General features: G+C 41.5%; 1 protein-coding gene across 8 annotated transcripts in view; it reads right to left on the bottom strand.

The window, feature by feature from the left end:
- Positions 1–23,681, bottom strand: part of CDC42BPB (CDC42 binding protein kinase beta) — a 138,352-nt gene that overhangs the window by 102,372 nt on the left and 12,299 nt on the right. The gene's annotated exons all lie outside the window — the stretch shown is intronic.

The following is a 23,681-nucleotide window of genomic DNA, read 5'->3' as shown; positions in this document are numbered from 1 at the left end:
TATACAGGGCATGGGTTGTTCTTAAAATATTTCAGGAATTAGATATTGTTTCAATGGAGAAGGTTAAGGATAAACCAAGCAGAAAACTGCTAAACCAAGAAGAAAATTCAGTACACTAGTCAGCACACAGAAAAGACGCTTATTTAACATTATCTAATTTTATTTATAAAGACTAATTCAACATCCACAAACTAAATTTTTATTAGCCATTTTCAAAGGATAAGTGCATACTGCACTCAAGAACGATAAAGTCATCTCCCAGAATTTGGCTGCTTTAGAACCTAAGACATTTTTGAACTTTTGTCTCTTTTCTTCTAACAGGTATGGTGACTTGATTGGGGTTCCTGCTGGGATCTATCTTTGAAGTCTTGTAGTTTCGGAGTTAACCTGTGATCACTAGATCAACTCCCTTGATTTTTCTTACTTGTTCTCCATGGATACTGAAACATTCAGTTACACTATATGTAAGAGATTTCACCCATTTCCCTACCCCTTTTGTAATGTAGAATAGGGGATTAATAGGAATTCTTGCATTGTGGATACACAGGAACACTGTTCTAGATAATGGGCTCTTTATTTTCACCATTTAACCTAATTAATACTAAGAAATAAATGAAAAGGGAGAAAAAAGATTTAACTTGGTGGTGACTGAATTGTGGAAGAACTACTTGAGATCCCTTAGAGATTTTATCATGGTTTCAGCTTTAATTCTTTAAAGATAAAAGTTCCCTTCTCTTCACCAACCACCACCCACCCATTTACACTTCATTGGGTTTAAATTTCTAGGTCTAAAAATTACCAAACAAAAATATTTTCAGCTGCAATAACTCTGTATAAAAAATGATGAGAAGTCTTGTGGCACCTTATAGACTAACAGATTTATTAGAGCATAAGCTTTCGTGGGCAAAGACCCACTTTGTCAGATGCATTTGACGAAGTGGGTCTTTGCCCACGAAAGCTTATGCGCCAATAAATCTGTTAGTCTATAAGGTGCCACAGGACTCCTTGTAGCTTTTGCAGATCCAGACTAACACAGCTATCCCTCGGATCCTGTATAAAAAAAAGGTTGGATGTTTTTATCCATAGCCACACCCTCCCTTCAAGTTTGATGGCACTAACCTTCTTCTAAACAAGAAAACTGAGAATCAGAACCCTCAATGCACAATTCTACTGATATGTACCTCCACATGAGACAAATATCTAGCACAACACATACTGATCTCAATTGGGGCTGGCTGACACCACCATAAATACAGTTCAAGGGGCAATTCCTCAGCAAAACTCCACTGTACTCAATGGAACTAAACCACCTCACCAGCAGAGGATCTGAACCAATAAATAGTACTGGTAATTTTAACAACTGCAGCAATCTGGAGATCTAATGCATTATAGTTCTTCTGCAAGAGAGTCTTCACTGATTTGTCTTTCCTACTGAAAAATGAACCTCCACTTATTTAAGAAACACATCCTGGAGCTCTAGTCTAAGGTTATGATTTTGTACCAGCTGAACATAGATCACTGTGGGAAGAAGTTACATTTTTGCTATGGGCACTCTGCAGTTTGAGACCATATTAAAATGGCTGGTAAAGAATCTGGACAAATATACACCAGTAGCAGACTGACCAATGTAAGAAATGCAGCCTGTAAAGCTGGTAAGAATTTTCTTGGAAAGTTATTTATTGATTTATTTTGAACTAAAATGTTGTTTATACTTGAATGTATCTCTGCTTCCATGTTGGACTGTACAACAGGGATTTCTATAATGTTAAATTGAAATATCTTCCAGTTTTCTTTTCTTGGTTCTACTTGTACATATTTTTAGTGCCCCATCTCTCCAGAGACATGAGTTAGTAGTGTGCCTACGCCTGGCAAGATTAAGAGATGAGTAAGAACTTGCTTGGTAATGTACGGTTAGGTTGCCTCCACTGTGCACATCACGATGATTCATAGTGGCGTATCCATCACTGTATTATTTTTATTATTGAACAGCTATTGTCGTTTTTTTCATTCATAGGCCACAAGGCATGTTACAAAGGACAAGTGTCAAACTCTATTCTATAAATAGGGAAACTGACAGTGTTCTCACTAAGCGGCGAGGAGTCCTGTGGCACCTTATAGACTAACTGAAGTCTATGTCATGCATCTGACGAAGTGGGTCTTTGCCCAATGAAAGCTTATGCTCCCACACTTCAGTTAGTCTATAAGGTGCCACAGGACTCCTTGCCGCTTTTGCAGATTCAGACTAACACGGCTACCCCTCTAATACTTAAATGTTCTCACTATCGATCTGATACGAGTTAAGTGCACTATTCTACTCTCTTTTATAGATAATTTTGATTATGTAAATTCAAAATTGGCTCATTTAAAATAAAAGAAATACTTTTTGAAGCACTTCACATTATTAAATAGTAGCATGCATTATGGTGGTGGTTTTGCTTGCAGCATTTACTAACTTGTTACACATGCTGCTGACAGGATTGCATTATCCATAGATAACTCTGGTTAGTTTAGGCATGAAAGATTTTTAAGGCTTTGCAAAGGGTGACCAGAACTTTGTGCACTATGAATGCTATTAAAATTTGAAACTGTCTGAGGTGCTTTACCAACAGAATAAAAAGACCGTCCCCACTCGATGGAGTTCATAAACTAAGAAAAGAAACTGATAGACTGATGGGGGAGTACAAAAGATGTACCTATATTTTTACATCCATTAAGTAACAGGAATCTTTCACGGGGTTTTGTAGGAAAAGGCATTACATTTCAGAAAATAAGGCCTATATGCTTTCAGATCATAACACACTACATATTTTAATAATGGTCCAAAATGTATAATGACTAGGAGAATTCCAACACAACCTACTTTCAAGTTAAACAATTTTTCTATCATACATACCTTTATCCACTTCCCCCTTCTCATAGCAGAGAATTTTATGGAATTTGCCTTCCTCCTTGCTCTATTATACTAAATCTGATATTTCTTGTTTGTGCAAAAAGGAAATACAGCTTGAATAAATAAACTTTACTGTCTGATGGTGTGGACATGTGATTTAAGTTAGAGTTGGCAAATTCCTAAATAGAGTCAAAGTAGGAACTTTTGAGAAGTGTTTTGGCAAGATATACCACATACGTATTAGCAGCAAACTGAAAGGGAAAGCTTTTTTTAAACCATCACACCAAATTTATCTAAAGAATTTTTCAAAATTTTCAACTATAGAAACATGTATTTCCATTTTCTTATTTACACAAAGCATGGTAGAATATTACTTGAAGAGAAAATTCATGTCATAGAAAGTATAGGATTGATACAGAATGTAGATGCGTATCTAAAAGGAGAATCCTGTACCAGTTGCAGATAGGGATGTAAAATCCCAATCGATCAGTTAACCAGTTAAATGTTAGGTCAGCATAATGTTCTACTGGTAAACTAAGCGGGATATGGGCAGGGGCCGGCTCCAACCCAGCTGGCACAGTCCCAAGCCCAGAGGCCTCCCATTCCCTGCCCCATATTGGGGCCGGCTGCCGGCTCCCAGCCCCCTTGTGGGAGCAGGGGCTGCCGCTGGCTCCCAGACGCTGCCCACGGGGGCCCGAGTCATAGACAGAGACTGCTACTGGCGCTGGAGCAGTCCTGTCCGCAATGGGCCTTCTGTGGGGCTGGAGCAGCTCTCTGCTTGCAGCAGGCGGGAAGCTACTTCAGCTCCTACCACTTACCAGATAATTGGAAGTGGTAAGCATCACCTATTAAGGGTGATGCTTACTGGTTAAGTAGTTAATCTTTCACATCCCTGGTTTCAGAAGCAATAAACAACTTACACCACCACCACATAACCTCATCTGCATGCTTCTTCACCACACTTCTTATACCATCAACCTACAGAAATAACCCCAAGTGTGCTTGGCACTGTGACAGACAAGTAGAAAGCTCTTTTACAGCCTAAAGAAATAGGACACATCTGAAAGATAAAACAGGAAATACAAAGGGTGTTTCCATTTTTGTATGGGGGAGGAGAGAGGGAAGCGGGGAAGTGTGTCTGAAGTGAAAGGATGAAGAGGATAAGGAAACATTTTTACTTAAACTCCCTTTTCTTCATTATTGACCTCAACAACATTAAGTTTTGTTTGCCCTCATTACACCCTTGAAAGAAATAACATTCCTGTGATGCTGCTACTAGTGCAGTCCTCAAACATGTTTAACTAGTTGTTCTATGTATACATTTACTCAGGACTTGAAAAATGTATCCACTGCTGGGAGCCCAAGACCTGTTTACTATATAGGGTGAAAAATACCTGCTCCTCCTCATTCCATCTTACCAATCTACTACTCCTTCAATTTAAAGAAATACACCTGTACTGTATTTAATTGTGTAATGTCAATCAGACCTCCAATACATTCTACAAAATGTAACTGACTTTATATTTCTTTCCTGGCTTCACGTTTTCATTATTTTTTCATTCCAGTAATAGATTGTGGTATACCCTTTCTGTGATTTTATTTTGTCCTCTTTCCTTCTCTTCCTCTACTTCATATTTCACTCTTTCCCCACTACTGAGTCCTCTGACCACCCACCCATAATTTCCGGCTGTCCCTCCTTCACCCATCAGTCCACCACTCTCATAAACATCCTATTCTGCTTTTCTAATTGTTCCCACAGTCTGCCATCCACGCCATCATATCTAAGTCATGAAAAATGTATCAAACAACTAGAGCTAAAGCACTAAAGGACTCTACTGTCCAAGACCAATGCTCACTTTATTGCAGAAACCCCAGTCCTATGCATGTTACTAGGCACCATCCAAAGACATAGTTCCTCATGCCCTTTTCTTCAAAGTCGTGGGTAAGATGATTGTAAACTTGGGGGTATGTTTGGATTTCTATTCCAGTCTTACTTCTAAATCCCTGTTTGGAGATTCCAACTTGTATAGCCTTTAGTAAGTGTTAATAAATTTGAAAGCCTTCTCCATGGCTGGCAGAGGAAAATAAGACACTGCTCCTCTCTTCTCACAGAGTTTTTCTCCATTCAGCTACAAAACTTTCAGGCTGCTGCATAGGATCCTTATTAATCTTACCTCTCCCCTGACATTTGTTTTTCACTTCTTACTACTTATCATTTTCCAAAGCTGCAGTAGAGTGAAACTGACATGACTCTCCCTAAAGGCTTCTGAAGAACTACAGTGAAGTAGATCCATTTCTACCCTCTAATTTCCAGAGCCCTAGTAATAGCCAGGGCAGCACTTTGCCACAACTTTCTTATATGAAAAAGTATATGGTAATTCATATCTGAATTGGGGGTTTCGCTGTCTACGTATCTGTCTTAATCAGATCTAGTGAAATTCAAATAAAATGCTCTTTTGGCAACATAAATGATTAAAGTCCTCTGGCTATCAATTACCAGTGCTTCCTACAATCATAACATATTTATTAGATCAGAAGTAATCAACTAACTACATTTATTAAGCCACTGGTTATTACTGTAATAGAATAGTCTGATTGAAATAGTGTGGGCAGGAACTTTAAGTTTCCACCTGAATTTGTTAAGAAAAAATTTGAGTCCTGCCTGGTTTCTGGAAAGTCTTTTGCATGAGATTTACAAAGAAGTCCTTGACCATTAGTGATCAAACTTCCCCCGGCACTTTTCATAACTCCCAATCCCCTGACCAAATCACATTTGTGTTATGATATTCTACTAAATGAAAACAGTATACAGATTCAAATGGATACAGGATCAGTCTTTACTTTTTTTCCTAAACCATGATGTAATTGGTTATGGGCTATTAAACAGCTGCTGTATTTTACCTCAAAAGTGGCTGTGTATCAATGATGAGAGAAACTATTCTGTATTTAAATTCTGTGTACTAGCTTACAGAAGAACTTTGGAATGAAAGATGCTATGTACACAAGATAGTTATAGCCTCGCTGGACCAGAAGGCCACATTACAAAAAGTGTTCCAAAGCAAAGAGTCTGGCAGTCATGGGTGTGATCCCATTAGATTAGGTTTACTGGCAGAATCTCAAAGGTTAACAACAAACAAAGTTTTCTTCCATCTTAGCAATGAACATAGTTGCTATGTCATCTACTGTGTGCACTTCTTTGCACCATAAACCTGTAATATCCATACATTGTGGCACAGGGGTGGGCAAAATACCCCTTGCAGGCTGGATCTGGACTGCCAAGCCACCAGAACCAGTCCACGGACCACCCTGCCAGGACCCTCAGGCATACAAGCAGACGCGTTTTAAGCACAGGACAGCTCCCAGTGCCTCTCTGCTATGGAGGGAGGGAGACGCTTCATGTGTTCTCCCTGCCCCCTAGTCCAATCCTCCACTCCTATTGGCCTAGAACTGAGAGCCCCATGAAGAGAGCAGCTTGCAGTTTTAATCGGTCTGGGGCTGCAGCAGGCAGGGAGACCAGGCTGTCTTGGAGGTGCTGCAGGGCTGCTAGCCGGGAGACGCTTAGGTAAACACCTCCCATCCGAGACTGCAGCTACCATCCCCTGCTCCCTCCCACACTCTAACTCCCTCCCCCAGGTCACTCTCTAAACCCTCTTCACCCGCTGCCCCAGGTCACAACTCCCTCCCAGACCCTGTACCTCCTTCTATACCCCTCCCCCAGACCAGAATCCTCTTCACACCACTCCTTCCCTGAACCTACACCCCAATCCCTGGCCCAGGTCACAACTAAGGATGTTAAGGACTAGTTGACTATCCAATAACCAAATGCTTATCAGATAGTCGAGTCGACTAATCAATTCTACCCACCCCCCACTCTTGCTGCCTTTATCAAATAGAGGCAGCAAAGGGGGGGGGGGGGGAGGGAGCACTTCAAAGTGACAGTGCTGCACAGAGCCCATACCGTGCTCCGAAGCACTACCCCTTTGAAACTCTGTTTCAAAGCGGCAGTGCCATGTGGAGCCCAGGGTCAACTGGGGACTCCCCAGCTGATCCTGGGTTCTGCAGAAATGCAGTCTCCACGGGCTCTGCATGGCATTTCAAAGCAGCAGCGCAGCATGGAGCCCAGAGTCAGCGGAGGACTCAGAGTCCCCTGCTGACCCCAGTCTCCATGTGGGCACTTCCGCTTTGAAAAACACAAGAGCCCCCACTGGGGACTCTCGTACATTTCAAAGCTGGCACACCCACATGCAGCCGGAGTCAGCAGGACTACCTGCTGGCTCTGGGCTGCATGCAGAGTTCCACATTCCTCCTTTGAAATTTACATTTTAAAGGAGGAATGTGAAGGTGCCTATCAACTAGATGAGTAGTCGATGGAAATTCCATTGACTACTCGACTAGTAATTCACTCGATATTTAATAGCCTTAGTCACAACTCCTCCTTCACCCAAACTCTCTCTCAGACCTCACACCATCTCCTGCACCGCAGCCCCTTACCTTGTGCACCTTTCTGCACCGCCCTGGATCCTTCATCTCCTCCACAGAAAAGTGTGGCCCATCAACACTTTCCAAAACCTTGGAGTGGTCCCCCACCAAAAATTATTGCCCACGTCTGCTGTAGCACCATGTAGAAGCAACTCAACTTCAGTATTATACTGGCGTCTGCCAGCTCGCTAATGACCAATACTGCTGAATTCTAATAGTTGACTGGCAGCCTGACGGACCCACACACTGCCCGCCACACCCAAGATGAAAAGAAACCAAGAAAGATCATCATGGGTTATGGAGACAAGAACCAAAGAACTCACAGATGTTTCTAAGCAGTCGATGTAACAATACACTCATTTAAATCCAGCCAAACCAATCTAACACCTTTCGGCAAATTGGACATAGCAGCATCAAAAGCAGGGGGAGGAAACAACAAGGTTTTTCATTTACTGTACATAATGACAAATGCCAATTGATTATTTGCTATATTCTTTTATGCACTAGACAGCAGATTACGTAAGGGAAAAATACTGATTAGGGAACAACAACAAAAATCACATGGAGCAAAACACACACCAGTATGAATAAAAGCCTATGTCAAAATTTTTTTACCTGGGGTTGGCTCAGAGTTTCATTGTTCCATGGTAAAGGTGCTCAATGGTAAAAACGTATAATTTTAAAAGATTTATCTTCTTCTCTGTCAGACCATAGGTTTTTAGATATGTTTAGTAAAAGGGAAGAGTTATAATGGGGTCAAGATGATGCACAATTGTCTGACTATAATATCACATTCCTGGCTGTACTAAACTAGGAAAACCTAAAGGACATAAAGACCCTTCTTGTGAGTCTGAGGCAACCTCACAAAGCTTCTTCAATATGGACATTTTGGACACACCATTCAGAGTGAGCATATAACTTACACAAGAAGACTGAATAAAGTCTGCATAATTATAATTAAGCACAAGCCAGAGAAAAAAATAACTCTTACTAGCTTGAGGTAATTATAGAAGAAAAACTTTCACTCCACCCCGATCAGATTTTAGATATCAGCTCCCTCCACTATGGCTGCTGAAGAATGGTGGCATGATGTCTCTTCTTCACACCTGCTTTTGGCTAGTCAACATCCATTGCCTTTGAATTCATTCATCCTCAGTTGCTGGAGAATAGGGAAGCTCCTTAGTTCTCCAGTCTTCATGCCTCATACAATGAAGAGCCTCCCTCCTGTTCTCTTCAATCCTTGCCTGGTTCTATATTATCCATATTTGGGGGAGAAAGTATGAATTTTAGAAGGATTCTCAGCTGTCTTTTCACAAGACACTGAGCATTAATTATTGGAACAAAAAGGATTTCCTAGTATATCCTGTGGAGCACCTTCAAAGGTGCAGTGACAGTATGAAAATCTATAAGTGTTTTATGTCTACCTGTTCTATTCTGCACAGCATTTGTGAAGGAAAAGTGCTTAAACTGTACTGAGGCAGCTGTAGGTCTTCCTACAAACCACACACAATCACAGAGTGACACTGTGATTGCCGGGAATGCTGCCTGCACCACTTAAGCAAGCCAAATCCAAGATGCTTTGTATTCAGATTTCACAAACACAGAATGGGATAGAAGTTGACAAACCCGAAAGAGGCATTATGAAATATCAACATTTGATGTTTAGTGTTTCTTTTGCTGGTGGTGGAGAATGGGGTGGGCAACATGGATCTGATTTCTTATAAGTGTTTATGTTTATTGTGGTTTTATATATTTGTGATTTTTGGTGCAGACATTACAAACAGAACTATTGTTTTCTTTCTATTAGCTTTTAATAAATGTTTAAATATACAGATAGACAAAATAAACTATGCATCAGGTTCCCATAATTACATAATAGTGACCATTTGATACCTAATGTTAGTGATATTTAAAACATGTATACATTATGAATGGTTAAAACTAAATCAATTTGTATAAGCTGTATTATGCAATTTACAAAAAAACAAAATGTTCTAAAAAATCAAATTATAGTTACTTTAAAATTTTACGACAACACACAATTCTAGGAGCATTCTGCAAGCATATGGAGTAAACCTGCAAAATGACTCAGCAGGTGCAAGCACTAGTCTAAGTTAGTGGCACCTGCTTTGAACAATCAGAAAAGGATCCAATGATTTCCTGCTGGATTCACCTTAAATGGATGCCCAAGGAACAGGACAGCTCTTGAGGGTAAACCCAAGAATGCCCCCCACCCCCCACACACCCCAAATATATAGGCTTGCTGAAATAAGTATTGGTACAAAATCAAGACAGTTTCTGAACTATAGGGTCAGCAAGCAACTGTCCTATGATTTTTTTGGTCTGGCTGTTTGATGGGTAGAGTGGCCATGGGAATATGTAAGAGGAAGCATGTGAGTATCAGGCAGCCCATTAAGGGCTACAACCAACACACCACTATGAGGAAGAGCTGGTAACTGATAAAACAAGTATGGAGGCCTACTGATAGGATAATGTAAGTTGCCTTTAGCTTTGCATGTACTTCCTCAGAAGTTTAAAGTGAACTCTTGTTCTTGTTGCTATGTTCAGCTCCCACAATGGATAGTCAGCAAATGGTGGAGTCTTCTTCACTCAGTCAACAGTCAAAAAATGTTCCGTTTGTTCTTCACAAAGTAACTCTTCCAGCATCCCTTTGCAAGTTCCTCCAAAGGCAGAGACCAGACCTCTTGTTCTTCCAGTTTCAGGCTGGATAAGCATTCTGTTTCTTGTGTTCCAGAACACCTGCTTCCTCTCCTGCTTTGTGATACTACAGTATTTTCTGGTCATAGGCCTCTTGCAGAAGCAGTCACTGAAATGTAAAATACAGAGAAGTTAATAGGGGTTATTTATTGTACAGGCATCCATATCAGAGTATAGTAGAAGTTGTTTAAGTCTAAGTTCCAGTGGTTTATTAGGCACTCTGTCCTTAGGTGTGAAGTAGAAAGGATATACATCTAAACATCTTCCATGTCTTAACCACTTTCACTAACGGTCAGTTTAAGAGGGGACTAGGAGCAAAATGCATTTAGTACAAAGGAGTTGAAGAGTGTAAGATTTGTGCCAAGATTCTAGTCAAAGGAAAGGAAAGACCTAATTAAGTGACCAGGGGCAAAGATAATAAGTCTCCAGTTAAGCAACTCTTACAGATGGTAACAGTGATTTAGAGACTGGAAAAGTATGTGATGTCTACACATGGATAAAAGCCCCATGGCATGGCTGCAGCTGGCTCAGTCAGCTCACCCTGGCTTGTGGAGCTCAAAGTTACTGTGTACAGATATTCAGGCCTGGACTGGAACCTGAACTCTGGGACTCTCCAGTTTCTCAAGATACCAGAAAATGTCTACACAATGATTTTCCAGTCTCCAAGCCTCAGCCCAAGTCAGCTAAACTTGGCCACAGGTTTTTTTATCCCCACAAAGACATGCCCATAGTGAGCTACTGTGGGGAAAAAGGGGGTGTTAGAATTACCCAATAAATGTGACTGCCAATTAGTACACTGGCTTTATCAAAGTTTTTATATCATTACTCAAAAGAACCAAGGAAAAATTATAGCTCAAGTAGTATGCCCTTTGTTAAACTGATGACAGTCTTGTTGGCTGGCAGTGAGGTTGAACAAAGCCATTATTCCATCCCTCTCTTGCTGTGGTTGATTCTGAGCAGTGTGCAATCATGCTTATGCTTGTATTTCAAGCAGAATGATATGTAATTACAACTAGACACAAGCAGACAGCTAAGCAGATGCACTAGTCTGGTGTACAGCCTGACAACTTTAATGTAGTATACGTACCTGGGGGAGGGGAGACATGGCACCTAACATGTATCTTAGTGAACTTAGTGCAATTAAAGAACCATATTTTGACATTTTCTTTACTTAATCATGGATGAGTACTGTCTGTAATGGGGGGAGAGAGAAGATGGGCAAAAGAAAAAGCTGCCAAACCTGAAGTGTCAGGTCAGAGAGAAAAAAAAAGTTGCCATGTGCATTGTTGCAGTGGCACAAATCGGGGGGGGGGGGGGGGGGGGGGAAGTGTGTGAGAGAAGGGAGGATGCTTATGTCCTCTTATGCAGCTGCATCCTCCTGCAATGGTGACATTCATTAGGACCTCCAGCACACAAGCATGAAAGAATAGCCGCGAATCAGTAAGAATGAGCAAAATAATATACCTTGTGTAGCAGTCCTCATCTTCTCCTGAATTTGTACATCAGTAATCTCTAGAGTACAAGATCCTATGAGGCATTCTGGAGATTCTAGAAATGTCAAGAGGCATCTCCACATCTTGGTTCACCTCTGGGTTTCATGTTGTTCCCCAAGGCAAGAGTCTCCTTCCATGATCTTGTTTCACCAGCAACCTGGCCAGATTCCTCCTTGAAGCTGTGACCCTAAGAATCCTTTTATGCCAACCGTCAAAGGGTATTTGTAACAGTCACTCTTGAAATGCCTGACAAACTCACTACTCCTAGCACACCATTTTCACAATATTTATGCATAAAGAAAATAATGTAAAGTTTCTAATAAAAGCTTGCATCATACTGATCCTCACAATCATTGCATGCTATACGTACCCAAAATATGTAAGTTTTGTATGCAGTGAAAATGTGTTTTAAAGTCAGTCCCCCGCCAAAAAGAGAGAAAACAGGTTTATTCCAGACATGGGGTTAGAACGTATCTTGGTTCACAGGCAAAGCAGCACGGTAAATCAACACAATGGGGGCAAGAGAGAGGACAATTTACATATTTAGTGGACAAGGAAATGAGAGGACATCAAAGATTAAACCATGGGGGGGGGGGGGGGGGGTTCTGTCTCAAAGGGGAGAAGTGCTTTGAAGAATATAAGAAGAGTTCAAATAGACATCATCTAGGTATTGGGGAAAACCTCTGATGGAGGGGGGTGTAAGGGATTTCTGGATCCTGAATACCAGGATCCTAGTTTGCCTGAAACCACCTAGTTCTGCAAAAGATCAAACTTTCTACTTTATTATATAGGAAATATATATAGCCATTAATATGTAGATACCCAGGTTTGCATTTTATGATGTTTATTATGCAAACATTTGTACCCATTATTATCCTTACTCTGTATCTCTTCAATCTTCAACTTTGATAAACTAAGGGTTTATCGACACTTGCACCCTCTTTCGAGAGAGGGGTGCAAATGCAGCGGAGCGAAATTGCAAATGAAGCGCAGATTTGAATTTCCCGTGCTTCATTTGCAAAATTGCGGATTGCCGTTATTTCAAAATACCAAACACTGTGTAGACGTGGTTATTTCGGGAGAAAACTTCTTCCAAAATAACCTTTATTCCTCAAACAACAAGGTTTACCGGTTATTTCGGAAGAAAACCCTTCTTCCAAAATAACCGTGTCTACACAGCGTTTGGTATTTCGAAATAGGGTATTTCAAAATAGCGGCGGTCCGCGATAATGCAAATGAAGTGCGGGAAATTCAAATCCGCGCTTCATTTGAAATTTCGCTCAGATGCATTTGCATCCCTCTCTCGAAAGAGGGTGCAAGTGTAGACATACCCTTAGATTGTTTTTGCTATTAACTCATCTCAATGTTGTGATGTTATACAGAAGCAGATTCCCAGATAAATCAAACAAGCTTGTGCATAAACCCTCTCCTTGAGGCTTGTGAACCTGATAATTTCTGAGTGTGTCTAGCAATTTAGGGCTGGACACTACAAGTGAGAAGCTTCTATGAAGGTTGGGGAGCACTTACTGGTTACCTGTAAGGCAAAGTTATAGCTGGCAGAGCCCTGACACTGAATGACCAACAAACTATTTAAACAGCAGCAATGTCTTCCTCTCAGAGAGAAGGCATTACAATTGGCATTCAGTCCTGGACATGCCGAGAAATCATCACAGAAGGATCTTTGTTGATAGCAGTGCTAACAGTGCAGTCTCATTACAACATAAAGGGGCAGATTTTCCTCCCGGTCCAAAAGCAAATGATGACATCCAATAAGTTATTGTATTTCATTGTCAGCCCATTTATTTTCTCATAGCATTTTTTCCCTGATAGAGTAATGCCCACCTGACAATGGCATTTGCAAATCAAGTCAGGGTGTTCTCGATTACATCTCAATTGGGACTAACTATCTGTCACCCAGATATGGGGAAACACTAACATCTGCCTATAACCAACTGGCACCACATTTGAAAAAGTAGCTTCTTCTAGTCGTGTTTCTTTGATCAGAAGCAGCATGCAATACAATCTAAGAAAATATACCATATATGTAGTATAGGTAAGGGATTTCTGGAAAACTTATACCTGTACCAGAAGCATAGATACAATCAAGCTGAAAAACCATTACACTGCAGCAATGCACCGTGGGACAACAGAAAAATTCAGAAGATGTCTATTAAAGTACAACACTCTTACAAAAACTGTTCCATGTTAATGGCCAAGTCAGCAGACTTCCAGGTACCAAAATATCAATGATTCAACCCCTTTCGTTCTATTAAAAAGAAACTGCCAATAGGACTAGAAATCCTCCAATTTCACAATTATGATTATGTTCTAAAAAAAAAGCAAGGTAAATTACAGCTTTCAGTTCAGTAGTATTATGAATTATGAAAGCTTAAAAACATAATTTAGAGTTTTCATTCTTTTTAGGTGGATTTAATTGCATGATTTTCTAAATCTGGCCATTTCTGACTTAGGAAAATTTAATTTTGAAATATCCACAACTTTAAAATTACTGAACTATTTCTCTTTGAACTTGGTTGTTTTGTAGGTCTTACTGCAAACTACAAATGTTGCCTACTATGAGGACTATATGATGTAACAAGATGGACATTTTACTTTATTATTATATAACAAACTGTCAAATGTATATGTAAGCAACTTTATTTCTGGCACACTTACAAAGGGGCAGAGTTACATCTGAGTTCCAATTTGTGCTTGATTTCTCAACCTTAAAACCTACCACTTAGCCTTACTCATTATGGTACAGACAAATGATTACTTTGTTCTTAGGAGATTATGTCTACATTGCACTTTTGCCAGTAAAACTTACCTGTCAGACATGTGGAAAAAACCCACACCCCGACTAACAAAAGTTTTACTGATGAAAAGCATCTGTGTGAACAGCACTGACAAAGCTGCTGCCACTTATAGAGGTAGTTTTAATTTGCCAACAGGACAGCTCTCTCCTGCCAGCAAAGAATGACCCCACAGGAGACCTTATAGCTGCCCTACTTGAGTGGCACAGCTGTGCTGCTTAAGGTACTGTACTCTATTCAGGCATAGCCTTAGTTTTTCCAGATATAGATGAAATCCAGCCTCTGTGCCACAAGTTAAAACAAGCAACAAGCAAAAGGCGGAGGGGTGGTGGTGATAAATAAAATTTGCAATTTATACTTTTCAAAATTGTATCTCCAACTGTCTCTTTACTTATCCATTATTAATTAAAAATAAGCAAGTGTTACGCAGAGTGAGCCTCTAATGAGAGTTCTCTTCCCTAGTGACTTTAATTCAGCTTTAGAGCTCCTTATTGAAGCAAAGCAGAGATGCCCATGATTTGAGAAAATCTAGTTTATCAGGTGTCAAATATTTCTATGGCATCTGTCAGGATCTAAAGTAACTCCGGTCATCCGAAGAAGTAGGCTGTGACCACGAAAGCTCATGATACCATCTACATGTTTTGTTAGTCTATAAAGTGCTACCAGACCATTTGCTTGCTGGTTTTTTGCTTTTGTTTTTTGTAACAGAAACTCGGCTACCCCCCTGAAGCTCCTAATTTCTATCACTAAGTTTGTTCACTACTGCAAGTCAGAGGCATGTAAAACATACATATAACTCCATATGAAAAGGGTCAGACAGCAATGACAACATTAAGTACAGGTGTGGCACATCTTTCTGCTCATCCTACTTCCCCTTAAAAGGCATTTATACAAGGCATAATTTTCTGTGGTGTAACACACCTAGTTTTAGAATTTCCTTATAGCTGGAGCTCAAATTAAAAAGGTTAGTGAAAGTCAAACCTCTGCCCCAGGCAAAAGTCCATGGAGGCATGTGACAGGCAACTATTGCAGTCAGTATCCAGACTACTATTGCAGTCACTCAAGTTATTCAGAGGCTCATAATACAGAACTTTAACTTTATGGAGAACAAAACAGCAAATGGTCTGGTAGCACTTTATAGACTAACAAAACATGTAGATGGTATCAAGAGCTTTTGTGGGCACAGTCCACTTCTTCAGATGACCAGAGTTATGAGTTTAGGATGTGCACACCCAAAATGAAAGTTGGTTGGGACACTACCAACTTAACAGCCATTGAAGGTGCAAACAGCTCTTTGTGTAGACTCCTATGTCAGAAAGGATACTATCTATTGACTTTGGTTCTTATCTGCTTAGTTTTAACTACCCAATCTTCAAATACTTACTGATTCCCTCTAGCTCTGGGTCTCCTACCCCCTACCTTTTTTCCTCTCCCCACTCTCCTTCTCCTCTCCTATTTGTTTTAGACTATAAAGTGCTACCAGACCATTTGTTGTTGTTTTTTCTGTAAGAGACTAACTCGGCTACCCCCTGAAGTTTATGGAGAATATTAGCAAAATCCACTGAAGAACTTTTCAACGTTCACAAGGATTTTTGTGAAATACATATTCCTTCTCCCTGAAATCTATGCAATAGAGCTATTTGCTTTATTTCTACATTTCATCCTATCCTTCCATTCCTCACCCCATGTCAGTAAAAAGAAGTTATTCAAAAAAAACCTGTAAAATAAACTTTTGTTGCCAGACCAGTTATTGCAATAAATGCTCAAAGTCACACTACTGGAAGCAAACACTGTTGCTGGCAACTATTAAAAAGGTATGAGTACAAATGTCAAACTCTGGCTAATCAAAAAGATAACGGCTGCTCCGGTCGAGTTACTACACAGAAACCTAAGTTCTATCCACTGGACTAACCTCCCACTGTGTCTGCCTGGAAACACTGCAGGGAAAGAAGGGTGCTCAAGTTGTGCACAACAATAGGACTCAGTGAAATCATTAGAGAACTATGCTGCTGCAAAGTGTGAATGCAGAACTGCAGACAGTGCAAACAGGGAATAAATATCAATAGATATAGGTCAAGCAGTTATTTAAAGTAAGACAAAACTAAAACTATCTGGTAGTGTTGCTGAATGAGTATATGTGGCAAGAGAAGAAGAAAGTCTTAAAACTGACTTAAAATAATCATTATCAGATAAAATAAATTAAAACTTGTAAGTTCATTCCTTTGGAATATTATTTCTAACGAATACAGCAGCTAGTGACCTAGCATAGTCTGCCTCCTACAGAGCCAGGTAGCCAACAAGAAAATACAATAATTTAATGCTCACAATTAAAGTGTGAAGCTAATATTTTATGAACTATCACTAGAGCATTTCATATCAGAGTTACTTTTTCTGGCTGACTGTCCAAAAAAGCCTTTATATTTCAAAACTATTTCATACCAATACATTCAGGAGACCTTCCCATTCTTAAGGGATAATTTAGTTATTTTAAAAAGGAAGATACAGGTTGAATTTCTCTAGTCCAGCACCTATGGGACCTGACCAGTGCTGAACCAGGGGAGGTCAATATTATCTAGCAGCATTACCAACACTTCCACTCCTTACTGGGCTCTTAGACATTTAGTGGTAAAATCAGAACTAAACACAGATCACTGACAGCCAGGATGGTGGCTGCAAACAAATTTTATGAGACCGCAGGAAACTTGGCCACATCCATGATAAGTGGTCCAGCATGATTTTAGTTAGCCAGATGTCCAAGATGTTGCCAGACCAGAGAGTCCAGCACTAGAGACTCAACCTGTACTGTACATACCAGAAACAGACAAATATGTGCTTTCCCCAACAGATACCATGAGTATAGATTTCTAGAACACTCCTAATTAAAGCTAGTAGTTTGGTAAGAAGCATTGATAGATGTAATTATAATGAAATGGCATGTTAAATGATGTCTTATTCCATAACAACAAAGTGACAAGAAAATATTTTGTTGCAGCAAGAGTCCAACTTTCAGAGTAAATTAAAGCATTCTGTAAAAGAAAGTGTGTGCTTATAACCAACCAGATTTTGAATACCTGATAGCAGCTGAACTGAGTTTATACAATATTTGTAAGTTTCAAGTATGCAGGTGCTTAGCTTTACAGATGCCAGTAGTCCTATTTAAAATATTTGCACTCTGCAGAATTTCAAATTATGCATGCAGGCAAAGTGTTTGCAGGACCAGAACCTGATTTTTTTATTTAACTTTTTTCTTGACAGATTTAAATATTCTGACATTTTGATTTGTTCCCCCTTTGGTTTTTATACACTCTTTTTATTTTTCCTTGAAAAATTTGGTGGCATTAAAAACCCAGTTTGCTTTTTTGTTACCCTAACCATATTGACTAAATTTTTGCTATGAGTTCTCTATTTCCAATTTCTAGTATAGGTTTTTGTTTAACCTTGGTGCAACATATTTCTTGCATAAATTTTCATAAAAAACACTATATAATATATTTTAGGGTTCCTCAGCCTTCTTGCACAATGCTAATGTTCAATTTCTTCCACTGCACTCTGCTTCTGAGAGACATCATACATTTATATTGATGCATTCCCCAATGTCCTAAAGTAATATAATACTGGTTCCAAGCATCCCTATTTCCACCTATTCACAACCAGCAACACAATTAGTAGAAGGAAAGCTTGCTTCCTCTCCTCAAGGACTGTAGTAGATGCCCAATGCCACTACATATTCTTCATATAATTAACAAAATAATTTCATCACTTAATTCTAGTTTTGAGAACTATAAATAGTTGGTACAAGGTGGGGATTGGCAACCTTTGCCTCAGCTCATCAGAGAAACCCACTGATGAGCCACAAAACAGTTTGCTGATGGTGAGCGTCCACAGGTAAGGCCCCCTACAGCTCCCAGCTGCTGTAGTTCAGCTTTCCTAGCCAATGGAAGCTGCAGGAAGTAGAGATGTCAGTGGTTAACTCATAAGTATCACCTTTACTAGCGATGTAAAAGAGTAGTCGATTAGTTGACTACCCAATAAGCCAGTCAACTACTTGCATTTCCCCCTGCCCTTGCTGCCTCTATATCAGGGCCGGGGAAGGGGGAGGAGGGAGAGAGTGCCAATTGGCCCTCATGCTGCTGCCAGAGTATCCTCTGTTCACAGCCACACCTGGTCACTTGCGGAGAGGGGCTGCTGCCAGAACAGCCTCATTTGCAGTTGCCGGTGCTGGCCCCGGACAGAGGCTGCTCCGCACCTGGCTCTGACTACATTTAAACTGCAGAGCCACAGCAGGAATAGTTCCTTCTGAGCACCTTCCCTTATTGACTAATTATGTAGCTGACTACACAATTACCCAATTACTTGCCTCTTAACATCCTTAATCCTTACCAGGTAATGTTTATTGGTTAACCGGCAAACCCAGCTGGAGCAGCCTGCCACACTGTAGACAAGGGGCTGCTTCAGCCTGTCTAGGCCCACTGTCTGGAGGGCCCCTGCCACCTCTGGTTAAATGGTTAACTGGTTAAACGTAATGGTTAACTGATTCAACGGGATTTTATATCCCAAGTGGCAAGCAGCACAGGCTGCAGGGACGTGCTGGCCACTATTTCCTGCAGCTCCCATTGGCCAGAAACAGAGTGTGCCCCCTGGATGCTCAACATCAGCAAATCGTCTCATTGCCCACCAGTGGATTTCCCCTGATGGGCCAAGAATCAAAGGTTGCCAATCTCTGGTATAAAGCCACCCTTTAACTTCCTGCTTCTTCCACTTCAATATTTGCACTTCAATTATAAGAATCATCCCAGGGATGAGAATCATTCCTGCAAGTCTCCTTTACATCTACAATATTACATTCTTCATAACTGAATGAATTCTAGTTTTATAATATTACCTGATTTAATACAAATGCAATAGGCATGAAAGACTGACGATGCAGTACGCTTTTGTGCTTCATTTTTCCTTTCAAAATTCTATACTTTATTTTGGAAAATACATGTCAAATGGCTTAAAGAAAGGGTTCCTTTCTCCTATTTAATTTAAAGCTTAACTACCCATTTTAAACACCAGAAGTCAGAAACCCTTCAGTTTAAGTAGAGCCCCTTATAATCCAAACAAGCTCGTGTCAGACTCGATTGCAAACCTACCTCTACATTGCTGACACTGATCGGCTAGCCACCAGTTTGCTTCCTTTTTATTTGTACAAGAAGCAGAAAAAAAATTAAACAACTTAATTTTGAAATGGTAATACTCTCAGGGTCTGTAAGATCTAGATTCATTCATTGCCTTCCAGTGATCTTCTGCCACAGGGAGACAATATGGCCTTCAAGGAACCTGAAGCTAGGGCATTCCCATCAACCAGAGTCCACAATGGGGCGGGGGGGGAAGAGGGAGAGTGCAGGTAGACAATTCTAAAAGGTCCCTATTAAATTGAAAATAAATCTTGGTATACCTGCTAAAGCCATCTCTATCTGCACAGAGGTAAAAAAACCAAACATTAATTTCCCTATTTATTTATGGTCCATATTTAATTTCCACCCACATTAATATTTCTTTCTTATAGCACTTATAGAAACCTTAGCTATATTTCCCATTTGGTGGTTGTTTTAACTTAGGAACCAATGGCTCATCCAGCCCAGTATTCTGTCTTCTGACAGTGGCCAATGCCAGGTGCTTCAGGGAGAATGAACAGAACAGGTAATCAAGTGATCCATCCTGACACACATTCCTACCTTCGGGTAGAGAGACTAGGGATACTTCAGAGTATGGTTTTGGATTCCTGCATATTCTGACTAATATTAATGAACTTATCCATGAACTTTAGTTCTTTCTTGAATCCTATAGCTACAGTAACTTGTGTTTCCCTCAAACTTCCCTACCCCACAAAGAAAAGGTGTTTTGGAGGGAGGGGGATCCAAATGTTTAATGACAGTTTCAGTTTATTACACAAATTCATGTCCTTTGAAGATCCAAATTCCAAGACAGCTTGTAAATTAACAGCAGATTTCAGTATATTCAAACAAATAGTAGGTAATGGGGTACTTCCGGTACATATTTTATAAATGTTTTTTTTAAATCTTTAACAGCTTTATTTTAAAATCTCAAATCTAATTGTTGGTTAGTACTGTAGCTGCATCCAGTGCGTGCTCTGAAGAGATCCAAATAAACTGCTCTCTTGATAAACAACTCATTTGTCCCTCATTACTTCACAACAGGCCAATTTCCTAGCATAGAACACAAGCTATTATATTGTCTCTAACTGTTTTGAAAGTAGTTTTGCCCTAACTACGCTCTAACCCAGTGGTCACCAACCAGTAGGTCGGGATCTACCGGTAGATCTTGGAGCCTCTGACAGGTGATCCTGACTGGTTTGGCCAGGAAGCTAGCAAGCACTGGCACTTCAGTTACCCCTGTACCCACTGTCATGCTGCTCTTGCCCTCTGCTTTGGAGCTGCCCCCTTGGGAGCTCCTGCTTGCTGTGCAGGGTGTGGGAGGGAGAGAGGGGGGGCACTGATGTCAGGGTGTTCCTCCTCCCCCCACTTCTGTACTCTATCTCCACACAGAGTGAAGAGGATGGAGGGAGCCTGTCAATGCAAATCTCTATTACTCTCTCACACTGTGTGTCTCTGTCATTCTCACAAACACACACTGTCCTTCACTCACATCTCCCAACCCAACACATATGTGAGGGGTTGTTACTTCTTTTACTGCTTGCCCCTGAGAGAGGCAGAGCACATGTTATCCTTGCCTGCAGACACCACTCCTGCAGCTCCCATCCATCAATAACGGGGAACCATGGCCAGTAGAAGTTGTGGACTCAATACCTGTACATGAGGGGGCAGCACATGGCATCATGGAGCCATTGCTTTCAGGAGTGGTGCAGGGCTAGGGCAGAAGTAAGCCTGCCTTAACCCCACCGCTCTCACACCTAGAAGTTGTCTCAGTTAAATGGTGCCCAGCCAGAGCCTGCTTCCTGAACCCCTGTCCCAGACCTGAACCTCCTCCTACACCCAACCTCCTGCCTCAGAAACAAGTCCCCGTGCCCAAACTCCTTCCAAGAGCTTGCACCCTGAACCCCCTCCTGTACCAAGCCCAGAGCCCCTCCCATACTGCAAACCCCTTGGCCCAGGACCACAGCCTGCACCCCTACCCCTTGCCCCAGCCTGGTGAAAGCGAGTGAGGATGACGGAGGTAAAGGGGGATGGAGTGAGTAGGGTGAGGCCTCTGAGAAGGATGGCATGGGGCAGGGCCTCAGAGAAGGGGCAGGAAGGAAGTGAGGCAAGGGTATTTGGGTTTGAGGTAGATCTTACATTGCACTTAAATTGAAAAAGTGATCTTGTGGTTAAAAAGGTTGGAGACCACTGCTCTAACCTAAACTATTTGACATCAGCTGGTGGGTGCATGGAGAACCTATTCCTAATTGTCATTTTCCTGATAATATAAGCAGAAAAGTTGCAGCAGTAATCCAGGTATATTCAGTAAGGGCTTGTTTCACCTGCAAGAAAGACTGATGGGATGCTGAGCTGGCAAGGTCCCATTACAGGGAAGTGTCATCATTCTTAATTCTTTATTGTGTGGTTCCTCGATACAAAGCTGGGACAAGAGAAAAAATTGATTTACAGCAGAAAAATCCAAACATCCTGCTATATTTTAAAAATTGCAAAAGTTGCAATATACAATTTGAGACTAAACTCAAAATCATATAAATGCAAGCATTCTAGACAGGTGTTTGTCTAACTTGATCTTAATATTAAAAACTTCCAATGCTAGGGATTCCACAACCACCTTGGAAGCTTAGTCCAGAACTTAGCTACTCTTAGTTAAAAAGATTTTCATCTCACCTAAATCTCTCGTTGCAGATGAAGCCCATTGATTCTTCTACCTTTGGTAGCCACAAGAGCAACTGATCATAGTCTTCTCTATAAAAGCCTTTAACAACTAACGACTTCCCATATCTCCTATCAGCCTTCTTTTCCCAAGAACTAAACACACCTAGATTTTTTTAAACCTTTCCTCAGTTTTTCTAAACCTTTCATTGTTTTTGTTGCTTTCCTCTGGACTCCATTTTTTCCTCTTTTGTTTTTTAAAATGCTTGTCAGCACAAGTTACTGTACTGTCTACTTTTAAGTTCTGCCTCTGAAATACTTGACTTTTTTTTAAGATGTAGCAAACTCAGTATAGTTGATTTTTTTTTTTTTTACTGTAAATATTATCAGTTGTTAGTCTCCAACTGAGCATTAGGAAACACTACACTTTCTATTACAGTAGACTTCCAATAATCCAGAACCTAAGGGACCTACGTGGTGCCGGATTATCAGATATGCCGGACTATCAGGAGGTACTATAAACTGGTTTTTTATATATATATATATACATACACATACACATACACATACACACACACACACACACACACACACACACACACAGTATATATATACTGTATATAAAGTGTTCTTAACCCTTTTTATTGTACATACTGTATACAGTACAGGCAGTCCCAGACTTACATCGGATCCGCACTTACGAACGGGGCTCTCTCGCCCCGGAGCTCGCAGGCAGCGGTCAGCCACCTCGACCTCCGGGGCGAGAAAAGCTGCTCCCGGTGCCCCTGGTCTGCTGGGGACCGTCCCCAGCAGACCAGGGGCACCGCGAGCAAAGCCGCAGCAGCAAAGCCTCAGAACCCGCCTCTGAGGCTTTGCTCTGGCGCGGGACCTGCCACCGCTGCGGCTTTGCTCCCGGTGCCCCTGGTCTGCTGGGGACCGTCTCCAGCAGACCAGGGGCACCGCGAACAAAGCCGCAGCCTCGGCGGGGTCCCGCGCTTCTGAGGCTTTGCTCTGGCAAAGCCTCAGAAGCGCGGGATGCGGCTGCGGCTTTGCTCTCGGTGTCCCTGGTCTGCTGGGGGGGGGGAGGGGGAAAGGGCGCAGCTAGTGTGCCACCCCCCCCCCCAGCAGACCAGGCTTTTGTTGTGGACCCTGGGGCAGAGCAGCTGGGGCGCTGCCGGTTGGTCCCGCAGCGCCGCTCTGGGCACTACTGGACCAACCCGGCAGCACCCCAGCTGCTCTGCCCCAGGCGTCCTGATTCAGCCACTGCTGGTCAGTTCCAGCAGCGGCTCAATCAGGACGCCTGGGGCAGAGCAGCTGGGGTGCTGCTGGGTTGGTCCAGTAGCGCTGAGGAGCAGCCGCGCTACTGGACCAACCCAGCAGCACCCCAGCTGCTCTGCCCCAGGCTTCCCCAAGTCAGCCGTTGCTGAAACTGACCAGCGCTGACTACAGGAAGCCCGAGGCACAGTTGCTCTGC

Source organism: Pelodiscus sinensis, chromosome 5 (assembly GCF_052426305.1).
Source record: "Pelodiscus sinensis isolate ZL-2025 chromosome 5, ASM5242630v1, whole genome shotgun sequence".
Classification (NCBI taxonomy): Eukaryota; Metazoa; Chordata; order Testudines; family Trionychidae; genus Pelodiscus; species Pelodiscus sinensis.
Note: the sequence above shows the minus strand (reverse complement) of the source record. Positions and strands in the feature narration are given on the sequence as shown.